The sequence below is a fragment of the Peromyscus californicus genome, unplaced genomic scaffold, assembly GCF_007827085.1.
Source record: "Peromyscus californicus insignis strain IS unplaced genomic scaffold, ASM782708v3 Scaffold_14__1_contigs__length_90479793_seg_2, whole genome shotgun sequence".
Lineage (NCBI taxonomy): Eukaryota > Metazoa > Chordata > Mammalia > Rodentia > Cricetidae > Peromyscus > Peromyscus californicus.
Window position 1 is genome coordinate 77,135,227 of NW_026294436.1, and position 22,291 is coordinate 77,157,517.

Here is a 22,291-nt window from a genome sequence, read left to right on the forward strand (position 1 = left end):
CACACACAGGCACACACAACAGACACACACACAGACTCAGACACACACAGAGACACAGACAGACACACACATAGACACACATACAGACACACAGACACATGCACAGAGACATACACAGAGACAGATATACACACACACAAACACAGAGACACACACATACACACACACAGACACATGCACAGAGACATGCACAGAGACAGATACACACACACACACACACACACACACACACACACACACACACACACACACATACAGAGACACAGACACATGCACAGAGACAGATAGACACCCCCCCCCCCCATCTGCTCTCTCTGTTCACGGCAGGAAAGTGCTCTTCCACAACACTTCTTGACAATTGCTTAAGTCTGCAACGCCTGTTGTCAGAAACTCACTGAAGCAAAGAGGAGATCTGTCTTAGAGAGGCTGGCAAACTGAGGTGCCAGGAATCTCCAAAATTTTACTCTAGATGGGCCCATTCTCAGCAGAACATATGTTTGGGAACCTATAGCTAACGGTTGCAGATGCCTGGGAGACTCTGTCCACATCAACAGGAGCGAGAAGCAGCACATTCTGGTACAGATTTCTGTACATGTGTAATTTACAGACTGCTAAGTCAGCAGTGTTTGTGTATAGTGTTGAGATGGCTCAGGTTGTGGATATAATTAGTTAGCAAACAGGATAGGCACCGTAGGTGATGTTACGTCTCCTCACGGATGTGTGGAGCCATGGCAATTGTTGTGAAACAGAAGTCAGGGTAAAGTATATGTCTGAGAGGGGGCCTGTTTCTCCATAGTCAGTGCTCAGGTAGCCTTCAGCCGCCTTCCTCTATAAAGTGTTAAAAACTTGACTGTAGTGATGGATGTTAGCTAGGAACGAAGAGCCCGAAGTCCCGTGATGCAGCCAAGGCAATAGAGACTCCCAGTGCCGCGGCTTTAATAAGCTCCACACATCTTAATCACCCATTTCAAAACAGCGTGTGTGTCTGGGAAACACTATGGGAAATGGGGCCACCGGCTTTCTTTTGGATACCAGGCCTTCACTGCAGCAGGACCTCATATCTGGCTCCCTGAGCATTGCCTCGAAGCTTCCCAGTTCTTTCCCTCTCAGTCTTTAGTTAGTGGCTTAAAAAATGCATTTAGAGTCGGCGTTAGTTATTTGTCCAAAGGGAACCTTCTCATGGGTGGACACGTCATCCGTGTGTGCTAGTAGTTGCTTTGTTCCCGTTTCTCTAAGTGGCCACGTCGGTAGTTGAGGAACATGAGAATTAGGCTCCTGGGATCTTAGTTCTGACAGACGGTCTGCTGAGCTCCTCTTCAGTGTTTAGTTCTCTCCAGAACATTCCTCCCACAGGGTGTCTGCCATTCGGGGGACATTCACTCTTTCCCAAGGAATATACTGTTTTTAAGCAATGATCACTGAGAAGTTCTTGCCCACCTGCCCTTCTCCCCTGCTCTCTCCTCCTCTTCTGCTGCTGCTGTTTGAGTTCACTTGACAAAGTCTCACCATGTATCCCAGGCTGGCCTTGAACTCATGACTCTCCAACTTCAGTGTTCCCTTCCTTCTCCAGGGTTGGGATTACTGGTATGCACTTGTATGTCCAGCTTAAATTCTGCCCTCAGTGCTTCTCCTCATTCACAGCTGGTCCTATGGTATAAAACAGATCAAGCCCACAGCTACATATATATCATTTGAAAAATTTTTATTCTTAAGTATTTTAAAAATGGTTTAATACAATAATTGAAATGCACACAAAGCAACTTTGTGTGACTTGTCAACATTTCTTTGCAGAGTCCTGTGCCATCATTACCTGTGTGGGGAGGCAGATCAGCCAGTGGTGATCCACAGACCCTGAGAGCCTTCCTGGCCCCAGCTCCCCTCCCCACCATAGCAACCACCCCTGAGAGCCTTCCTGGCCCCGGCTTCTCTGCCCACCATAGCAAGCCCCCCTGAGAGCCTTCCTGGCCCCGGCTTCTCTGCCCCTTCCCACCATAGCAAGCCCCCCTGAGAGCCTTCCTGGCCCCGGCTTCTCTGCCCACCATAGCAAGCCCCCCTGAGAGCCTTCCTGGCCCCAGCTCCCCTCCCCACCATAGCAAGCCCCCCTGAGAGCCTTCCTGGCCCCAGCTCCCCTCCCCACCATAGCAACCACCCCTGAGAGCCTTCCTGGCCCCAGCTCCCCTCCCCACCATAGCAAGCCCCCCTGAGAGCCTTCCTGGCCCCAGCTCCCCTCCCCACCATAGCAAGCCCCCCTGAGAGCCTTCCTGGCCCCAGCTCCCCTCCCCACCATAGCAAGCCCCCCTGAGAGCCTTCCTGGCCCCAGCTCCCCTCCCCACCATAGCAAGCCCCCCTGAGAGCCTTCCTGGCCCCAGCTCCCCTCCCCACCATAGCAAGCCCCCCTGAGAGCCTTCCTGGCCCCGGCTCCCCTCCCCACCATAGCAAGCCCCCCTGAGAGCCTTCCTGGCCCCAGCTCCCCTCCCCACCATAGCAAGCCCCCCTGAGAGCCTTCCTGGCCCCAGCTCCCCTCCCCACCATAGCAAGCCCCCCTGAGAGCCTTCCTGGCCCCGGCTCCCCTCCCCACCATAGCAAGCCCCCCTGAGAGCCTTCCTGGCCCCGGCTTCTCTGCCCCTTCCCATAGGGAGCTGTGTCCTGATTTTATGACTGCTCTTTCTTCCTTTCCCTCAAGTTTCACCCCTTCAATCTGCCTTCTGATCAGGGCAGCTTAGTCCCTCTGTGTTGGGGGGTGTTGCATGCATGGGCCGCAGGACACATGTTCTTTGGTTAGCTGTGGATCCCTCGGGGTTGCCTGTCCAGTCCCTTTTTGTCCCTTTCTGTCTGACACTTCATAGTGTGACCACGTTTTATGTGCCTGTTCTGATGCTGAGAGACATGTGGGTTTCCAGTTCGGGACTATCATTCTTGCACCAGCGTTTTGGACCTGCGACGTGTGTTTCTCTTGGGGATACACCCTGGATGTGTATGCTTCTCTGTGGTAGACGCTGCCAGAGAGTTGTGCAAAGAGTTTGCACCAGTTCGCACACCCTTGCCCCCTGCAGTGGGCGAGGGGTCCCACCGCTCCAAGTCTACAGTATTTGGTATTCGCTCCATTTTTTCCTCAATCTAGTAACAAATGTCTGGGGTCATCTGGGGCTATTTTCCTAGTGAGCACGTGGCCAAATGAAATGAAAACAAAACTTGTTCTTGTCCTGTGGGAAGCTTGGACGTGGAGTGATTTTAAACATTCTCATGTGTGTGCGTCCTCACATGGCTGTGAGTGACCTGGAGACGTCACACTAAAGGTTATGTGCAAAGGGCACAGACAAGGCTTGTGGTGTTTGCTTTGCTTTGCTTTTGTTTTTGTTTTTAGTATGCGTGTGTTTAGGACATTCGTTTTCTCGTATTGAGATGCATTAAACTCAGGGGACAGAGACTGCGTAAGAACTGGAGCTGAAGGGTGAAGGCACCAGGGAGCACCACTCAGGGAGCACCACTCATTTACTCACTTCCTCTTTAAGGATGTCTATCGTCTTCATAAAGTTTGTTTTAAGGTTGTTTTCTTGTGCTTCAGCTGTGTTGGATTATTTAGGGCTTGTGTGGTGGGATAGCTCGACTGTGGTGGTGACATATTGCCTTGTCTGTTACTGATTGTGTTCTTACACTGTTGTCGAAGCACCTGGGTTTGGGGTGATTATAAGCCTTTCTTTTCCTGAAAGAAATAGTGAGAAGTGAGGACAGGAGGGGTCGGACTCAGTAGAGGGGCAGCTGGAGGGGGAGAGGGCTCAGGAAAGTGATGATCATACGAGCACGAAGACCTGACGTCAACCCCCAATGCCAGCATAAAAGCCCAGCACAGTGGTATGTGCTTGTAATCCCAGTCAAGGTGAATACAGGAGGATCCTGGGTCTTCTGGTCAGCTGGTGAGCTCCAGGTTCAGTGAAAGACTCGGGGGGGGGGGGGGGAGACAGGGAGAGAGAGAGAGAGAGAGAGAGAGAGAGAGAGAGAGAGAGAGAGAGACCTAACATTGACCTCTGCCCTCTACCTCTATGTGCATATACAGGTATACACACACACACACACACACACACACACACACACTCATACACCATATGCATATACACACAGAAAATAATCTCAAGAAAATTAAAATGCAAAGGCTAGCTTGTGACTCGGTTTCATAACTGTGGTGAATCTCCCATGAGCTGGATTCTGTGCCTGGGAATTTCAGCATGAGGGAGACATTTGTGCCTTTGGGTCTCACTGAAGAAGCCATGACAAAGCCGGACACGAAGTATAAATCTCTCCAGAGGTCTGAGAGATGCTCTGCAGACTCCACACTCACTACGTTTTCCTCTCCAGCATGTGTCTCACTCAGGAGAATTCCAGCACGCGTCTCACCCAGGAGTATTCTTGGCTCTTATAACTCATTTTTGTGAGGTTGGATATGTGATGGCCAGATCACGTTAAGTCACTGAAGAAAAGGTGGCAGAATGTGGAAAGGTTTGATTCCAAGGGGTTGTAGCTTCCTTTGAACACTTCCTGCCTCTGGCCTGCCGCTGCCCTGCCTTTGGGGTGCTCATGGACTGGTGCGATTCTTCAATGCACCTTAGATCTGGAATTTGTTTAGCATTCTGGTTGTTGTCTGTGCTAATAGAGAGCTGTCCATCCAGCTTTGGCATCCCCCTGGGTGCTCATGGCCTCTGCTGTAACAATCAGATTGTTTATATCAATGATAAACCACTTAAAGTCCTTCTTGGGTGTCACTGCATTATGCCGGTCATCGGTCATCTTACTCACACTCAGGTAACAGCTCTTTTGACCATGTTGCATAAAACTCATGTTCTGAAGTGAGCGGAGTCAATCCCACCATTATCAAGGGAATTAGTGAGAAAGAGCACGCCCACGGCTATCCGGCTCTGCAGTGGCATCGGGTGTTTCTTTGTTTTGTTTTGGGACACGGTCTTGTTACATAGGCCGCCATGTCACTGGCTATCTGGTGCAGGTGCTTCTGCAGGAAGAGAGGGCCTCTGTTTCCTCTCTTTCCTTGAAGCCTGGGTGTTCTCAGTGTGCTGGGGTCGGTGTTGGAAAGATAAGATACTAGCACACGTCACTCAAGTCCACGTCTTAACTTTACCTTGTATTAAGAGTTACTTAAAAAATACATCTTAGATCAGAGCTTCACTTCTCAACCATGACAAAGAAAACGTGGTTAATTTGAGTGGTAAGACTATTCCAGCCAATTGTGTCTGTGTGCAAATATTTAAATTTTATTTACATTTACTTTTTTGTGTGTGCATGTCTGTGCACGTGTGTGTTGTAGTGCACATGTGGAGGTCAGAGGACAACTTTTGAGAGTCAGTTCTCTCTCTCTCTCTTTTTTTTTTCAAGACAGGGTTTCTCTGTGTAGCTTTGGAGCCTGTCCTGGATCTCGCTCTGTAGACCAGGCTGGCCTCGAACTCACAGAGATCCGCCTGGCTCTGCCTCCCAAGTGCTGGGATTTAAGGCGTTAGCCACCACTGTCTGGCTGGTTCTTTCCTTTTACCATGTAGGTTCCAGGGATCAAATTCAGGCCAGCCTTGGTGGCGAGCACCTTTACTCCCCAAACCAGCTCACCTGCACAATCGATTGTAATTTTAGGTTTTTATTTTACTTTTTTTTTTTTTTTTTTTGGTTTTTCGAGACAGGGTTTCTCTTTGTAGCTTTGCGCCTTTCCTGGAACTCACTTGGTAGTCCAGGCTGGCCTCGAACTCACAGAGATCCGCCTGGCTCTGCCTCCCGAGTGCTGGGATTAAAGGCGTGCGCCACCACTGCCCGGTGTTATTTTACTTTTTTTGTGTGTAGCTGTCCTGAAGGCTTGGGGTTTCTACATGGACCAGAGATCTGTGTAATGTTCTGTTTGGATTGATAGGTTCACTGTCTTTTGTTTTCCTAGCCTTTCTGTGTCTTGGGAGGCTGGCCTGTGTAGATTACAGCTGCTGGCTCTGTCGTTGGCCGGTAGCTGGCTGGCTTCATCTAACGGAGTATTTCATGTGAGATTAGGAGGTACTGACTCTCCGGGACTTTTCTCTGCAAATGCATGGTGAATGGCTGCTTTCCTCTGGTTAATGGTTACATCCTTGCATCTGTGGGGTTGTCTTTCCAGGAGCTCCTGGGTGGGGTTCTGGGAAGACTGCACAGATGTGCACAGGGTGCAGCTGTGTGCTTCCCTTCCCCACTCCTGGTCTGCCAACTTCATCTTGGTGTTTGGAAGCTGCTGTGGTGGGCACATTTACACCTTCGGAGTTGGCAGAGGCTGTCAACCACTTTCCCTTCCCGAGGGTCATCTTGCTGCCATTCCGCCCCCTCCATCTCATGCCTTGTTCCTTTATGAAACATTTCTAAGCAGCCATCAATGCCTTGCTCCTTTATGAAACATTTCTAAGCAGCCATCAATGCTTTGCTCCTTTATGAAATATTTCTTAAGCAGCCATCAAGCTCGCTGTTGAGTGGCTCAGTGTTCTTAGTGAGACTGGCCTAAGGAACCAATGACTTGTTCCGTGGCTAAGTCAATTTCTCAGCCTTTGTACGAACCTGTATGTGCTGTGTGGGTGAGCTCGGTAAGAGATGCGCCCTGAAGTGCTCCTTTCTACGTACAAACACTCCAGTGTTTGGCCCAATGAAGGCTCCATGTTCTGGCCTGATGAAGCCCTTTCACACTCTTTTCCATATTTTCTCAGCTTTATAATCTCACATGTCAAAAAGAGCAAAAGTGGGGAGTTTATCACAGTTACCTATGGCAGTTAATAGTTATCATCTAGACTGTGGGCCACAAAAAGTAGTCTTTCATAGCTGTGTGCTGAAGATTTAATATGCATCTTCTTTGATCTTCCTTACAATTCTATTCGGTGGGCACTGCTGTTATTCCCATTTTACAAGTGTAGAGACTGAAGTTTGAAGACATGACCTAAATCAATGTGGGTTAATTTCTGGCAGTAGACTCTAGAGGCTTAAGAAGTGAAGTCTCCCATCTCACATTTTACTTAGAGTGAGGGTTAGTTCCAACTGTCAACTTGACACACCCTAGACTCATCTGGGAAGAGGGTCTCAATGAGGGACTGTCTAGATTAGGTTGGTCTCTGGGCATGTCTGTGGTAGGTTGTCTCCATTGTTGAGGTAAGACAATCCAGCCTGAAAATGGGCAGCACAGTTCCCTGGGTCTGGGCCTTGCACTGTATAAGAGAAAGCTAGCTGGGCACCAAGTGTGCATGCATCCATTTCTCTCTTGTGGATGTGAGGTGACCAGCTGCTTCACTCTCCTGCTACTGTGACTCCCCTGCTGTGACTATAGCCCTAGAGTGTTTTATCACCTCAACACAAATGAGGAAACCAGAAACTCTGGAGACAGGGCCCAGCTTCCTGTACTTCAGTGAATCCTCCAGGCAGCTCTGATGGGTGTGACAGTTGGGGGCCCTGTTTTAGTGACAACTCCATCCATTTCTTCACGTGTGCGGTAAATGCTTGGCTTCCAGGCATGTGTAGATGGAGGAATGGGCGTGTTGGGGTGAGAGTGTATGCTTTCTCTGTTGACTTTCAGTGCCTTGTCCTACCCTCATTTTATTCCTCTCTCAGTACTGTGAGTTTCGTCTCTGACCTACCCATCAACCCCTGCTGGGTGTCCCTGGAATTTTATACCTGACTTCCTCTGTCACTCAGCTCTCTTCGTTCCTTTCATTTTGATGAAACTGGAGAGTCCCTGTCTGCAGGAGGCTCCCTTTTCTATATCTTTCTCTAACTTTTCAGTCATCATTTGAGAGTGGAGAGATTGGTGTGTCTGCCATTTTGAAATGGTAGCATGTTTTTTTTCTAGAAAGAGGAGGCCCTGGGTTCTAGTCTCCTGTCTGGCCCTTTCCTAGCCGCCCTGACACCCAGGGGTGCACCCATGCTCCACCACTCCAGTTACTTTTCCCCTCATCTATGCATTTCAGGTTTCTTCGTACCCTTCCCTTCCCGCTCACCTGTCATCGTCATGCTGCTCTCTCTGTGTCTCCCTGGGGAACAGAGAAGGGGGCAATCACTTTCCTGCCCATCACAGAGGGTCGTGGCTCACACCCCTGTAACAGAAGAAATAGTTACGGGAGAAAAGCACAACAGATTTATTCATGTTCATGTGTACACAGGGCCCACACAGCACATGAGACTCAAAGGAAGGACTGCATGGCAGGAACTAAGTCCTGTCTTTATGAGGAGGACAGTGTGGGAGAGGCCTGTTGGCAATTTCAGAGGGTGATATAATTTTTTACATTTATTTTAATGTGTATGGGCGCACATGCATGCCATGCCGTATCTGTGGAGGTCAGCTGCAGGAGTGCGTTCTTTCCTTCTATCATCTGTGTCCTAGGGCTCGACTTCAGGTCATCAGGCCCGGTGACAAGCATCTTTGCACTGACCTGTCTTGCTGGCTCTGTAATAAATAACTTAAGGGGTAATAAATGAATTTTAGAGAAAATAAATGTGTCCAGAGACCAACCAGTGTTCTAAGAAGCAGTTCCCCTGGCCTCTGGGTACAGTTTGGTTTTCAATCTCATTCTCTGTGATGTTTAATCTTCCTTGGTTAATGAAATTCCAGTAAGAAGATTTGAAGGCAATTGGGTTCCTTGTTCTGAGATCCAGTCTCCAGTCAAATAAGGTTTTTGTTACCAGAGAAAGTCTCTTCTTGCTCTGTGGAAGAGAAAGGATCAACAAAGATTGACTGGGGTGGTGGGTGGCTGGGGAGAGTCAGAGAGGCCTGATTCTGAGGTCCACACTCAGAGTGCCCACCTCTGGTCTTCCTGTCTGTCCTCAGTCTCCCCAGGACCCTCTCCAAAGGGCTTGATTCATGGCTAGGTCTCACTTTGGGAACCTGCTCTGTAAGTCTACCTTGTGTCTGTGCATCCACTGTTGGCCTGTCCCCACACCTCAGACCCATGTCCCTCGTCTCCTCTCTCTCCATCTTCCGTCTGCCTCCTGTCTCTGCCTGTCACCAACTGCGCCAGCTGCCGCCCCGTTTTGTCTCTCCATCTCCCCACTTTCTTGCCACTGTCCGCTAATTTGTCTTCATCACTCTCTCTGTGGTGTTGTCTATCTCTACTGTCTGTCTGTCCCTGTTTGCTGTCTGGTCCGTGTGTCTGTCTGTTCAGTGCTCCCTCATGTGGCCCCAGTCTCAGCTCCTCTGTACCGTGAGTTTCCCATTACGGTCTGCTCATCACCATGAATATGGTCAACTAAGTCTGTTCAGCTTGTAGGTCACTCAGACGAACATCTCACTCCCTGTTCTCCAAAGAAAACCTAGTTGGACTAACCCTAGTAATGGCTTGTTTGGCCAACCACCACTCCTGGTTTAGTCTTCTGTAACTGAAGCCCTCGTGGGGGAAGTGGGATTTGGAGTTACATGGTATGCACAAGTGGGTGGTTTAAGCTAGATGGGCAGGCTGCTTGTAGCTGTCAAATGTACAGTATGTGCCCTCTGCTCCCACCAGGCCTGGGACAAAACACACACTCAAAACCTTGTCTTATTAAACTGAGCTGCTCCGAAAGCCCTCTGCCCACTCTGATGCCATGCTGTGTCTCCACTAAGAACTTTAGTAACACAGTAGGAAAATAGAAAACTAGCTTTAGGAATTTTTTTCTAATACTATTGGATGCGTGTGTGTGTGTGTGTGTGTGTGTGTGTGTGTGTGTGTGTGTGTGTGTGTAGTCAGGAAGAATCATCCTTGATTACTCTTCTGCCTTATTCATTGAAGCAGAGTCTCTCAATCAAACCCAGAGCTCACCGATATGGCTAGTCTCGATAGCCAGCTTGTGTTGAGGAATCCCATCTTCACCTGCCAAGGCTGGCATTACAGGTGGTCACCACACCTACCTGGCATTTTACATGGATTCTGGGATCTAAATCTGTCCTCATGCTTGCGTGGCAAGCACTTTAACCACCGTCTTATGGCTTCTATTGCTGTAAAGATACTCCAGGACCAAAAGCAATGTCGGGGAGGAAAGGTCTATTTCATTTTATAGCTTGTTGTCCATCTTCTAGGAAACTCAGGGCAGGAACCAGGAGACAGGGACTGATGCAGAGGCCACAGAGGAATGCTGCTTACTGGCTTTCTCCTCATGACTTGCTGAGCCTGCTTTCACAACTCAGGACCACCTGCCCAGGGTAGTACCACCCACAATGGCTGGGCCCTCACATTCGTATAGAGTGGGTATGTGCACATGTGTGTGGATGTTTGTGGAGGCCAGAAGGTGTTGGATATCCCAGAGCTTGAATGACAGGTGGTCATCAGCTGCCCGATGTGGGTGTTGGGACAGAGCTTGGGTCCTTTGTAAGAGCAGCAGACACCTTTAATGTCTAAGCCATCTTTCCAGCCCCAGTAGTTCTATTCGGACATACATGTATTAAGAAGCCACTGGTTGTAAAATGAGAATGAAGCCTTTGATTATGAAGCGATTGAGCTGTTTTTTTTTTTTTTTTTTTTTTGGTTTTTCGAGACAGGGTTTCTCTGTGTAGCTTTGCGCCTTTCCTGGAACTCACTTGGTAGCCCAGGCTGGCCTCGAACTCACAGAGATCCGCCTGGCTCTGCCTCCCGAGTGCTGGGATTAAAGGCGTGCGCCACCACCGCCCGGCAGCGATTGAGCTGTTTTTAAATGGCTGACCACATAAACAGACGTTTCTTAGTGTTTGGGCGGGGCACTCACCTCTAGTTCATTACATATGATCCAGTAATAGAACACACTCCTGCCCTCCCGACACACTTCTGTTCCCTTCTGCGCTGCTTGTGAGGTGGAGTCATCTGTTTTTATTATTTTTATTTGATAATGGATGAAGATGCCTTTGAAACCATGTACTTTGGGGTAACTACTCAGTCAACGAGTGCTTGAGTTTGCTTTGGAAATTGAAAGCTCTCTCTGCACTGTAATTTACAGACTTAATAAAAAATGTGTTTCTGTTGAGTATTAAAATCACAGACGAAGCAAATAGCTCTCAGATCTCTCCGGTGTTCAGTTTGTTTTATGCAAAGATTGGGCCCATGATGATTTAGATTTTTAGATTTTATTTTTAGAAAACATGAGAGCAACATGTGGCCTTTCCTATACGAAGTCTTTACATGTGTGACTTAGGTAGACAGGAGGGATTTGGCGTCAGCCTTTCCATCCCACCTATGCATTCTCCCAAATGTCACCAAAATTTGACCAAATTTTTCCTCCCTCCCTCCCTCCCTGTCTCCCTCCCTCCCTCTCTCCCTTCCCTTCTTCCCTCCTTCCTTCCTTATTTCCTTCCTTCTGGGGGCAGGAAGATGGCTAGTTAAGAGTATTTGTTGCTCTTGCAGAGGACCAGGTTCCATTCCCAACACTTATCTGGTAGCCCACAGCTCTCTGGAACTCCAGTTCCTATGGATCAATGCCTTCTTCTGACCTCTGTGGGTACCAGTCACACATGTGCTACACTATACACTTGGAAGCAAAACACTCATACATATACAATTAAAAATTAATCTAAAAAGATTAAAAAGTAAAGTCAAGTGTGACTTACAGCTGTAATCCCAGTGCTGGGTGGGGTGAGTGAGTCAGGGGGATTTGATTTCTGTGAGTTCAAGTCTAGTCTGAACTTCACAGGGGCACAGTGAGTTCCAAGCCAGCCCAAACTACAGTGACGCCTGGGCTCTATAGAATGAGACTACGCCTCAAGATTTCAAACTATAACAAACAAAAAGTAATTCCTGGTATGGACTTTATGAGGTTCAGGAAAACAAAAGCTGTTACTTTCTGCTCTTTGTTTGGGCTTTATTACATAATTCCTGCTCTTGTCATTTTTTTTTTGCCATTATTATTTTTCTGTTATTTTATTGTCCTCAGAGAAAGACAAATGTATTTTTCCTCATTTTCCTTGGCACGCCGATGCCCTATGCAGTGTTCAACCCTGTGGAGTTCCTGTCCACGTGCGGCTTTGAGTTGCTGGATGTGCGTTGTGCTGTCGTTACTCATCAGTGTTGGCAGGGAACAGTGAACCTATGCAAACTGAGTCTGGATGTGGTTTTTATCTGCGTACTTGCCCGCACATTGCTTTACTGAGTTTCTCCTTTGTTACTTGTGGTAATTATGATGAAAAGCAATTTTCTAATAATTTCTCTTTAGAATGTCTCTGTGTTATGCTTTATGTGCAAATGGTAGGTTTGGGAGGATTGTGATGATCATTCCTGCCCATGGCTGGAGAGACTCCGTGATGGGGGGTGGGGAGGTGATGGGGCAGAGAGGTGATGGGTGCAGGGAGGTGATGGGGCAGGGAGGTGATGGGAGCAGGGAGGTGATGGGGCAGGGAGGTGATGGGGGCGGGGAGCCTTTCCAATAAACCTTTCCTTTTGGAGACTATTGGGTTTTGTTGGTGAACTGGAGGGAACTGAGGGCAGAGGAAGGTTGAAATTAGGGAACCTTGCATTTAGTTGTGAGCAGTCTTGTGGCTGTAGACCCTCACAGAGGAGGAAGTGTGGAAGGAGGCAGTACAATCAGGCTACTTTTCACAAAAGGTCTAGAGACCCTGCAGACTCTCAGAAGACAGCCTGAGAATGAATCATGCTGCAGGCAGCCAGGTGGAGCCCACATGTGTACTGGGCCATGGCAGGATGGGCTCAGTCAGGTCAGAGAGTGACCTGGGAGGCGTGTTTGGTCCTCAGTGTAGACAGGCAGCTGACAGGAACTTATACATTCTGCTTTTAAGACACCTGACATCCTTCTGTGTGCACGGGCACACACGGGAAAACAACTATTTACACACCATTTACACTGTTAGGTGTTAGGAGTGGTCTAGAGATGCCTGCAGCATGTGGGAGGGTGCGGACATGTAGAAGTGACGTGCAAATACCATGCTGTTTTAAGGGCCCATTTTTAAACTCTGGGGGGAGCTGGGTGGTGGTGGCTCACGCCTTTAATCCCAACGCTCGGGAGGCAGAGGCAGGCGGATCTCTGTGAGTTCGAGGCCAGCTTGGGCTACAGTGAGTTCCAGGAAAGGTGCAAAGCTACACAGAGAAACTCTGTCTCAAAAAACAAAACAAAACAACCTCTGGGGGAGGAGCCATCTGCACCAGCATCAAGAGTACATTTCTTTTCTTTGTTGTTTTGAAAGAGGGTTTCTGTGTAGTCCAGGCTGGCTTTGAACTGGCAATCCTCTTGCCTCAGCCTCCTTGGATATTTAAATTACAGTGTAAGCCATATGTCCAGCAAGGGCGTGTTTCTTGACTGGATTCCCAAGAACACATTTAGGCATCTTCAGTGCACACACTGGCCACCAGCAGATAGCTGTCTTCTGCTTTTGAATTCTTAAACAGTCTTGTAATTAATTACCCCTCACCTCACTTCAGTCCAAGCAGTTCCACTGAGAGAAACCACATGGAGTGTGGTTCACCCAAGTGAGTTCCTTTGAAAGTTTTCTCTGTTGGACAGTACAGAGTGAAGCAGTAGAGAGGTGACTTTCTGGGTGGCGGCTGGCTAGTGACCTTGCACAGTTGGGCGACTTAGAGGGAGCCACCACCTTAGGACTTGTTCTTTGTTCTGAGCACAGTGATCCAGAGGCAGATCTGTGGTTTCCAGCTAATTCAGGATCTCTCCTCTTCCCCAGTTCCACAGAGGGGTAGGAACTTCCCACAGGGCTTGTGGAGATACAACTGAAATTAGACTCCGTCATCTGTGTTGTCCTTTTGAATAAGTCCAAGGGAAGAGCAGGGTTGATTGACAAGCTGTCTTCTTTTTAAGCTTTTACTTTTAAAATATGCTTTTAATTGAAATAGAATTACATCACTTACCCCTGCTTTCCTTTGTCCAACCTCTCCCAGCTATCCTTCCTTGAACGCCGCCATGTCCCCTCTCAAGTTGATAGATCTTTTTATTATTGTTACATACAAATTGATGTATGCATGTGTTTGCACAAATATATGTAAATACAACCTGTTGAGCCCATTTTTGTGGTGGTGTGAATACAGTTTCAAGGCTGATCACTCTGCATTGGACAGCCAATAAGTGGCTGTCCTCATCCCTAGGAGAGAGGCTAATTCTCCTCCTCCCAGCGTTCATTAGTTACCTGCAGTTCTTTGTCTACGGGCAAGACCCTTGAACATTTCCCTTCCACATTAGAGCGTCTATTGACATTGCTTTGTTCCAATCTTGTTTCTGCCGTGCGACTATTTCCAGGAGAGGCTTTCAGGGCGAACTTCCCGGGGTTCTGGCTCCCACGATCTTCCCACCCCCTCCTCTCTGCTGTTGTTTCCTGAGCCGTAGATTCAGGAGCTATGGCATAGGTGTGTGCGTTGGAGCTGGGTTCCCACAGACTATTGACCTCTGCCTTCTGTCCAGTCAAGGTTGTTCCTTTGCTGTAGAGAGAGGCTTCTTGGATGAGGGGTGGGAACTTCACGGGTCTGTGGGCATAAGGGTAAGATGCAGCATGTAGTTAGGAATTACGCTTGTCTAGCAAAGTGATGGTAGTAGATGTTCTTTTAAGATCCATGACCTCACTAGTCCCAGGAAGCCAGCTAGGTTTCCATACCAGGCATGACTTCCCTCCTGTGGTGTGGACCTCAAGTCCAGTTAGAGAGCTATTGGCTGCCACTTCCCCCTGAGTGCCACTTACCGCACTTTGCTGCGTGTTTTTAAAGCTAGCATGAAGAGTAATGAATTCCACTCTGACTTTTTTATACACGTATCCCTCCCCCATACTCTTGCCTACTTCTTGCTGATAGCCTTCTTCCCCGAAAGTAGTCCCTGTCTGCTTGCATGTCATGTATGTTTCCTTACTCCCTTTACCTCTCCCTCCTTCTTAATATCTCTTCCTTTTCATTGTCTTCTTTCTACCTTCAAAACACACACACACACACACACACACACACACACACACACACACACATACACCACTTAAATATAGTCAGCATGCATTATTTGACTTTCCACATCTGACTTATTTAATGTAACACAATGATCTCCAGTTCCATCCATCTTTCTACAAATGTCATGATTTCATTTTTATTTGCAGCGGCATAGAGTTCCATACACATTTCTTTACCCATTCATCTGTTGATGGACATCCAGGCTGGGTCCCCATCTTAGCCATTATGAAGAGTGAATCATGTGTAGGTCAGAGGACAGCTTGCGGGAATTGCTGTTTTCCTAATACCATGCAGTTCCTAGAGATCAAACCCAGGTTGTCAGGATTGGCAGCCAGCCCCCTTACCCCGTGAGCCATCTTGCCCACCTTCAAAGCCATTTTGATTTGTATTTTGGTAGGGTGGATTTTATCCCTGAGTTTTCTGTTAGTTTTTATCATTGAGTAGATTCCTTGGTTCCTTGTGTGGTGTCAGGACCTCTGTTTTGCCAGCTGGCCTCTGTTTTAGCATCTCCAGTGGTGTAGCTGAATTTCTTATATGACCGTGTAGGGCTCTGAAGATTGCAGAAGCAGAAATTTTGCAGAACTAGACACTGAGATATGGGACTGAGGTTGGCACAGCACCAACTCTCCTGCGGAGGAGGCATGTGATAGACCCAGCAGAGTCCAGGGGAGAGGAATACACATGATGGAACAGATGTAGACCTTGGGGACTGCCAGTGTCATCTCAGCAGCCTAGAGTGATGCCTTGACTGTGTCAGCTGCCACAAAGCAGTGGCCCTGAGGTGTGTAAAGTGCTGTTCTTTTTAAAGAAGAAAGCAAGCCAAAAGTGCTAGCAGAGGCTGGAGGGGCTCACACTGCCCCCTCCACTGTGGGTATTTGTGGGGATCTCCAGTGAGATCAGATAGTGCCAGGAGTCAGGGAAGTGGGTGACTTAGAGCCCTGGTCCTTGTTAATGTGTTAGAGCCCATTTTGTCTTCATGTCTTCTGGGCTGTCACTCAGATGAGCTGTCTGGGGCAGCCGCATGAAGATCAAGGTATAGATAGCATAAGCTCATCACTGCTAGGTGAGAGTGGGGTTTTTAAAGAGCTCAGTCTTCATGGGATGCAGTCTTCATGGGCATGCAGCTGCACACACACACACACACACACACACACACACACACACACACACACACGCGCGCGCTCACACTTACACACATGCACATATCCAGCAGAAGTGCACTGTAGTGCTGTATTGCAAGCTGTGTTGGGCTGACTACTGTAGAACCTATGCAGAGGGGCATTAGCTCTCATATTTGTGATACTAATTTTATGAGTCAACTTGACTGGGTCTTGAGTTACCCACTCTTAGGTATAAGGATATTTTTGGATGAGCTTAACAATTCTGTATGATTTTTTAGATTATCTTTATATTTCTATGAAAATGGCGTTAGAATCTTGATTGGGATTGCATTGAATCTGCAGGTCACTTTGGGTGATGTGGTCACTTAAGTAATGTGAGTTCTTCTAGCCCAAGAACCCTGGTTGTCTTTCCATTGATTTGTGTGGGAGGTGGTGTCTCTTTGATGCTCTTTTCAAGTAGTGGGCTGCTTTCCTGATGAGGTTTTGCTTGGCTTTAGGTTTTGTTTCCATTTGTTGAGCTGAGAAACAGCACACTGTAGGGTGGCTTAGGTTTGGCTGTGAGGAGCGCGCCTATGCTGTTGCTACCTCATAATCACTCTCTTGTTTGGCTACGTGGCCAGCCAGAAAGAGGGCTGAAAAGGCCTTAGCTGAGCACGGCTGCTGTCATGGAGTCTTGCCCACACTAGCATTGAACTTTGATTTTATTTTTTAGATTCTGTCTTCCTGAGCCTGTTTTGTGGCAGACAGACGTCTAGACTCTCTGTGCAGGAATTATTTGGGTAAATGAGTCATTTTTTGGGTTCCCATTAGTCCTAGTTAGGTTTCTGTTGCTGTGATAAACACCATGACCAAAAGGGACTTTCGGAGAAGAGTTGATTTCCCTCACAATTACAGTCTGTAATCAAAGAGCAGTGAGGGCAGGAACTCAAGTCAGGGACCTGGAGGCAGGAACTGAAGCAGAGGCCATGGAGGGCACGGCTTACTGACTTGATCCCATGTCTTATCTTCTACCCTTTTTATATAACCCAGAACCACCTCTTCCCAGGTATGGCACCGCCCACAGTGAGCTGGGCCCTCCTACAGCAATCATTAACCAAGGAAGTGCCTCATAGGCTTGCTTACAGGCCAGTCTGACTGAGGCATTTTCTCAGCGGAGGTTCCCTCTTCCTAGATTTGTCTAGGTTTCTGTCAAGTTGGCAAACACCAAGCAGCACACCGGCCTCATCCTTCCGTTCTTCTCCCCACAATCATGTCCACATAGAGCAGGTGACACTCGCAAGGACTCTGGTGAGTCACAGGCCTCAATGTAGACCCTTGTCTTCCTGCCGCAGTCCCTGGGTGCTCGGGAACTGTTGGGACCACGCTTATACTCATCAGCTCTAGCTCTGTTCTCTAGAACTAAACAGAACTCGTCCCCCTGCCCTGACTCTGATACGCCTTTCTTGGTCTGTTTCTGTCTCTCTCCGTTCTCTCGGTGTGATTTATTGCTCCTTCTGTGTTTCTGTCCCTCCCTTCCCTCTCTCCATCTTTTCACTGTTCCCACTAGACTTTCTGATCACCTACAATATTTATTTGCCCTTCCACTCTGTTGGTCCTTGTCTTGGGCAGCCTGACTATAGCATCTGCTATAATAACCATCCACTTATACAAATCCATCAGCCGTGGGGAAGATGGCAACTTCCCTGTCCCTCCCAACACCAGGGGAACTGAGACAGGTCCAGAAGTGTGTCACCCAAGGTGGAGTTCTCTCCCACCCCCAAGAATCAAATAGGGAGCCAGGCACATCCCTTCCCTTCCCATCGCCTGTCTCTCATCCCATCTGTCCCTTCTGTGACTGTGTGGAGGCAGGAGGAATGTTCTGGAAATAGATCAGTATTCTAAGTTCTAAGAAGAGGTTTTCAAGCAAGGGAAGAGACTGAACATCGAGGAGGCAGATGGAGAAGCTAGTCTCTGGAGGAGGAGTAGCTTTTGCCCACGTCCTGAGGGCACCCTTGTGCATCATGACTGATGATGGCAGGAGTGGACTGCTGATTCATCGATTAAAAGTCTCATTATATCCAGAATTTCAGAGGCAGATAAATCACAGAATTGGTTTGATTTTAATACTTAATGGAGTAAGGAGACTATGTAATAAAATAATGAAAAGTGTGGACTTTGAAGTCACGTGGATTTTTTTTTTTATTTTACAATACAATTCAGTTCTACATATCAGCCATGGATTCCCTTGTTCTCCCCCCTCCCATTCCCCCTCCCCTTCCCCCCATTCCCACCTCCTCCAGGGCAAAGCCTCCCCCAAGGACTGAGATCAACCTGGTAGACTCAGTCCAGGCAGGTCCAGTCCCCTCCTCCCAGGCCGAGCCAAGCGACCCTGCATAAGCCCCAGGTTTCAAACAGCCAACTCATGCAATGAGCACAGGACCCGGTCCCACTGCCTGGGTGCCTCCCAAACAGATCAAGCCAATCAACTGTCTCACCCATTTAGAGGGCCTGATCCAGTTGGGGGCCCCTCAGCCATTGGTTCATAGTTCATGTGTTTCCATTCGTTTGGCTATTTGTCCCTGTGCTTTATCCAACCTTGAAGTCACGTGGATTTAACTGTCTATGGGGTATCCAAAGAGACTCAGTTTCTCCACGAATCTGATGATGAAATCTGTGATGCTTTGTTAGTAACACCACTTCATAAAGGTTGCTGAAAAGGTTGAAAAATCTCATCTTATAGTAAAGCATGACTCAGAGCAAATACCAGTTAAGGGCGCCTGCCCTCAGCAATGCCATTGACAGGACTCCCTTCATTCCTAATGATATATGGCAGATCATGGGGTTGTGTGGGTACCCCTAACATACAAACACACTGTGCTGGATAGCAATGTTCAGGTCGTTATTTACAGTTAGGGTTAAAAGAGAATGTATGTGTTAGGAATGGAGGGAACCGGAGAGGAAACAAAGCCATGCTTGTTGGGAGCCTTGGGCTGAGATGGGAGCTTCCTTCCCTTCTCTCAAGTCCTCTGGAGCTTCCTAGACCTTCTGCACCCGATGGTAAGGGGGTCCTGCTTCTAGGGAGATATGATCTCTTGCAGGGTGTCTTAGTTACCTTCCTGTTGCTGTGATGAAACACCATGACCAAGTCAACTTACAAAAGGAAGTATTTAATTGGGGGCTTGCTTACAGCTTCAGAAGGTGAGCCCATGATCATGGCAGGGGTTTGGCAGCAGGCAGGCATAGTGTTGGAGCAGTAGCTGAGAGCTTACATCTGATCAACGAGCTGGAGATGGGAAAGGGAGGGAAGGAGGGAGGGAGGGAGGGAGGGAGAGAGAGAGAGAGAGAGAGAGAGAGAGAGAGAGAGAGAGAGAGATGACCTGGCATAGGCTTTTGAAACTTCCAACCCCAACCCCAGTGACACACCTACTCCAACAAGGCCACACCTCCTACTCCTTCCTAAACAGTTCCACCTAACTGGAGACCAAACATTCACATATAGGAGCCTATGGGAGCCATTCTCATTCAAACCACCACACAGGGTTATGAGAGGAGGGATGCATTTGGGGCTTTTAAATTGTTTGTGTATGTCTGAGTGTTCATGTGTAGTGTGGGCGCTTTGCTGACTGATGTGTGTGTCAGGCCGTCTGGTCCAGGGAGTCCCTGGCCTCTGCCTACATCTCCCCACCTGTGTGCTGGCATTCAGACAAACACTACTATACCCAGCTTTGCATGGGTTTTAGGGGTCTGAGCTCTGCTTCTTGTGCCTGAACAGCAAGTGATTAATGCGCTGAGCTACCTCCCCAGACTCCTCTGTTTATTATTCTGACAGGCCTTATAGAGCCAAAGCTGGCCTTGAATGTGCTTTGTGGCCAAGAACGTTGAACTCTGGATCCTCCTGCCTCAGCCTCCTGAGTGCTGTGATCATGGTGCTCACCGTCACTTTGGGCCTTGTTTTGTTTTTGAGACAGGGCCTTGCTGTATAGCCCTGGCTGTCCTTGTATGCCAGTCTTTCTGCTGGATCTCCTGATTGCCGGGATGACAGGCGTGTGTCACCTCCTTGCCTCCTTCTTAGGGGGTCGTGACCATGTCCATTTGTCTTGGCATTTCCTTGTGTTGAGGGACCATGTCTCATGGTTGGATTGCCCTGCAGTCCTGTCTTGTACTTGGTACACAGAGACAGTTAAGAAGCTCTTATGTAAGTATGGGTGAGATGGAGTGAGGAGCTGGTTGTAAGTTTTCATTAGAAGCTAACCTGTGAAAATAGCAGGTGTACACCTTCATTTCTTGAAAGCCGTATTTATGTCCCTTTTAAGGAGATCAAACCAGGATCATTGGTTGTAAAGGGGCTTCCTACAGAAGCCTGGCAACCTGAGTTTGATCCCCAAAAGTCCATGTTAAGGTAGAAGGAGTAAACAGACCCTATGACATTGTCCTCTGACCTCTACAGGTACTCCATAGGATGACTGCCCATACACACAGCATGCACATAACAATAATAATAATGACAATAATAACAAAAATAATAATGAGATTAATAATGATAGTAATAAATAAATAGAGCTATTCTCAAGGAAGATGGACCTTCGTCAAAGGCCTTGGCTCAGCATGGCCACTGGTGTCTCTCACTCCTTGCCTTTTCCATGAGCACTAAAGCATTCTCTGTCTTTGGTGTTTTCTTTTTTTCCTTTTATGAAATGTAATAATCTTTATAGACCTGCCAAATAAGAAATAAACTCATCTTTGGAGGGCAGAGCAGCCTGTCCGACTCCTTGAAGACAGGAAGAGTGGTGACCTACACTGAGTGATTATAAACACTGTCCTGGGGGCTGAGGGGTGGCTCAGTGGGTAAAGTGCCTGCTGCAGACCTGGGGACCTGCATTTCATCTACACCACCCACACGAATGGCTGGGCACAGTGGCGCATACCTGTGACTCCAGCGCTGAGATGGGCAGAAACAGGTGGATTCCTGGAGTTCACTCACCAGCCAGCCTAGCAGAGTCTATGAGTTCCATGTTCAGTAAGAGACCCTATCTCAAAAATTAGCTGGAGAGCAGTAAAGGAAAACACCTAGCATCAAGCTCTGACCTCTATATGCATATATACACACATGCACACATGTGTGCACATCCACTACATCACACACACCCCCACACACACTCACACACATTCACTACATGCACACACACATACACACATTCATGTACATATCTACTGCATGCACACATACACTCATGCACACGTGCACATATCCACTACATGCACACATATACTCATGCACACATGTGCACACAGACAGGTACATACACACTTAATGAACTTGCTTTGTATTATTGGTGTGCATTCAGTGATATGGAAAATTAGGGATTGACTGTGTTTCATAGTAACTCACTGATGCACACATAAGCATAGAAATGCTATTCTAGAACAAATTAGCCTCCCCGTTTGAAAGAGCCATTATTTCACTATATGTATGCACACTTATGACATATAAATACTCTCCAATTTATAACAGAAAAGAGTATGTATGTATTTCTTTTAGGGGGTGAGGTGAGTGGGAATATGTGGAGAGGAGGGAGCCAGGATAAAATAATGGTTACATCAAAGACTCCTATTTTATTTGCTTAATTTAAATTACTGAGATCAAAAGAGGGACACTTGATTTTCTGAGCACAAAAGGTACTGATGATAACTTGATTTTTCAAAACATTAGAACCATGAAAAGACAACTCAGCCAGCCTGCATGTCTGCCTCCCAAAACCCTGGCTCCCAAGTGAGAGGGAGGCTGGCCATTGGCATGCGTCTCTGTGACTGCAGGATTTCTGACTCAGAGGAGGTTCTGTGGTGAGAGCCCCTTGACTGCTCTCTACAGCAGTCTCAAGAGGAGGGTCTGCCACTGTCCTCATGAGGTTTTTCCTGTGTGTCCCATGAGGTGGTGCGCTACCCACTTCCCTTGCTTCCATAGAAAGGCCTTGTAGAATGGCCAAGGCTAGTCAGGGCCAGTAAAGCCGATCTGTGCCTTTTGGCCAAGAGAATAAGGCCAAGGTGCCACACAGAGCTCAGAAGAAACTGCTCTGACTCTTCTGCTTTGTATTATGGTTGTGCATCCAGAGGGATGAAAAATTGGGGCTTGACCCTGTCTCAGAGGAACTCAACAGACTCCTGTAGGTTCCCGGGTTGGTGGCTGAACACACTTCCTTTCCTAGGATACACTGACCTTGGTTAGCATTTACATTCATAATTCTCAGTTCTCCCCATTCCTCCTGGGAATGTGGTTCTGTTTGAGAGACTGTACCTAGAAGCGTAGAACTACTGACATTA

General features: G+C 47.8%; 1 protein-coding gene across 2 annotated transcripts in view; it reads left to right on the top strand.

Annotated features, from left to right (window-relative positions):
* The window catches only part of Kcnh1 (potassium voltage-gated channel subfamily H member 1), a 322,774-nt gene that overhangs the window by 4,938 nt on the left and 295,545 nt on the right, over positions 1-22,291 (top strand). The window lies entirely within an intron of this gene.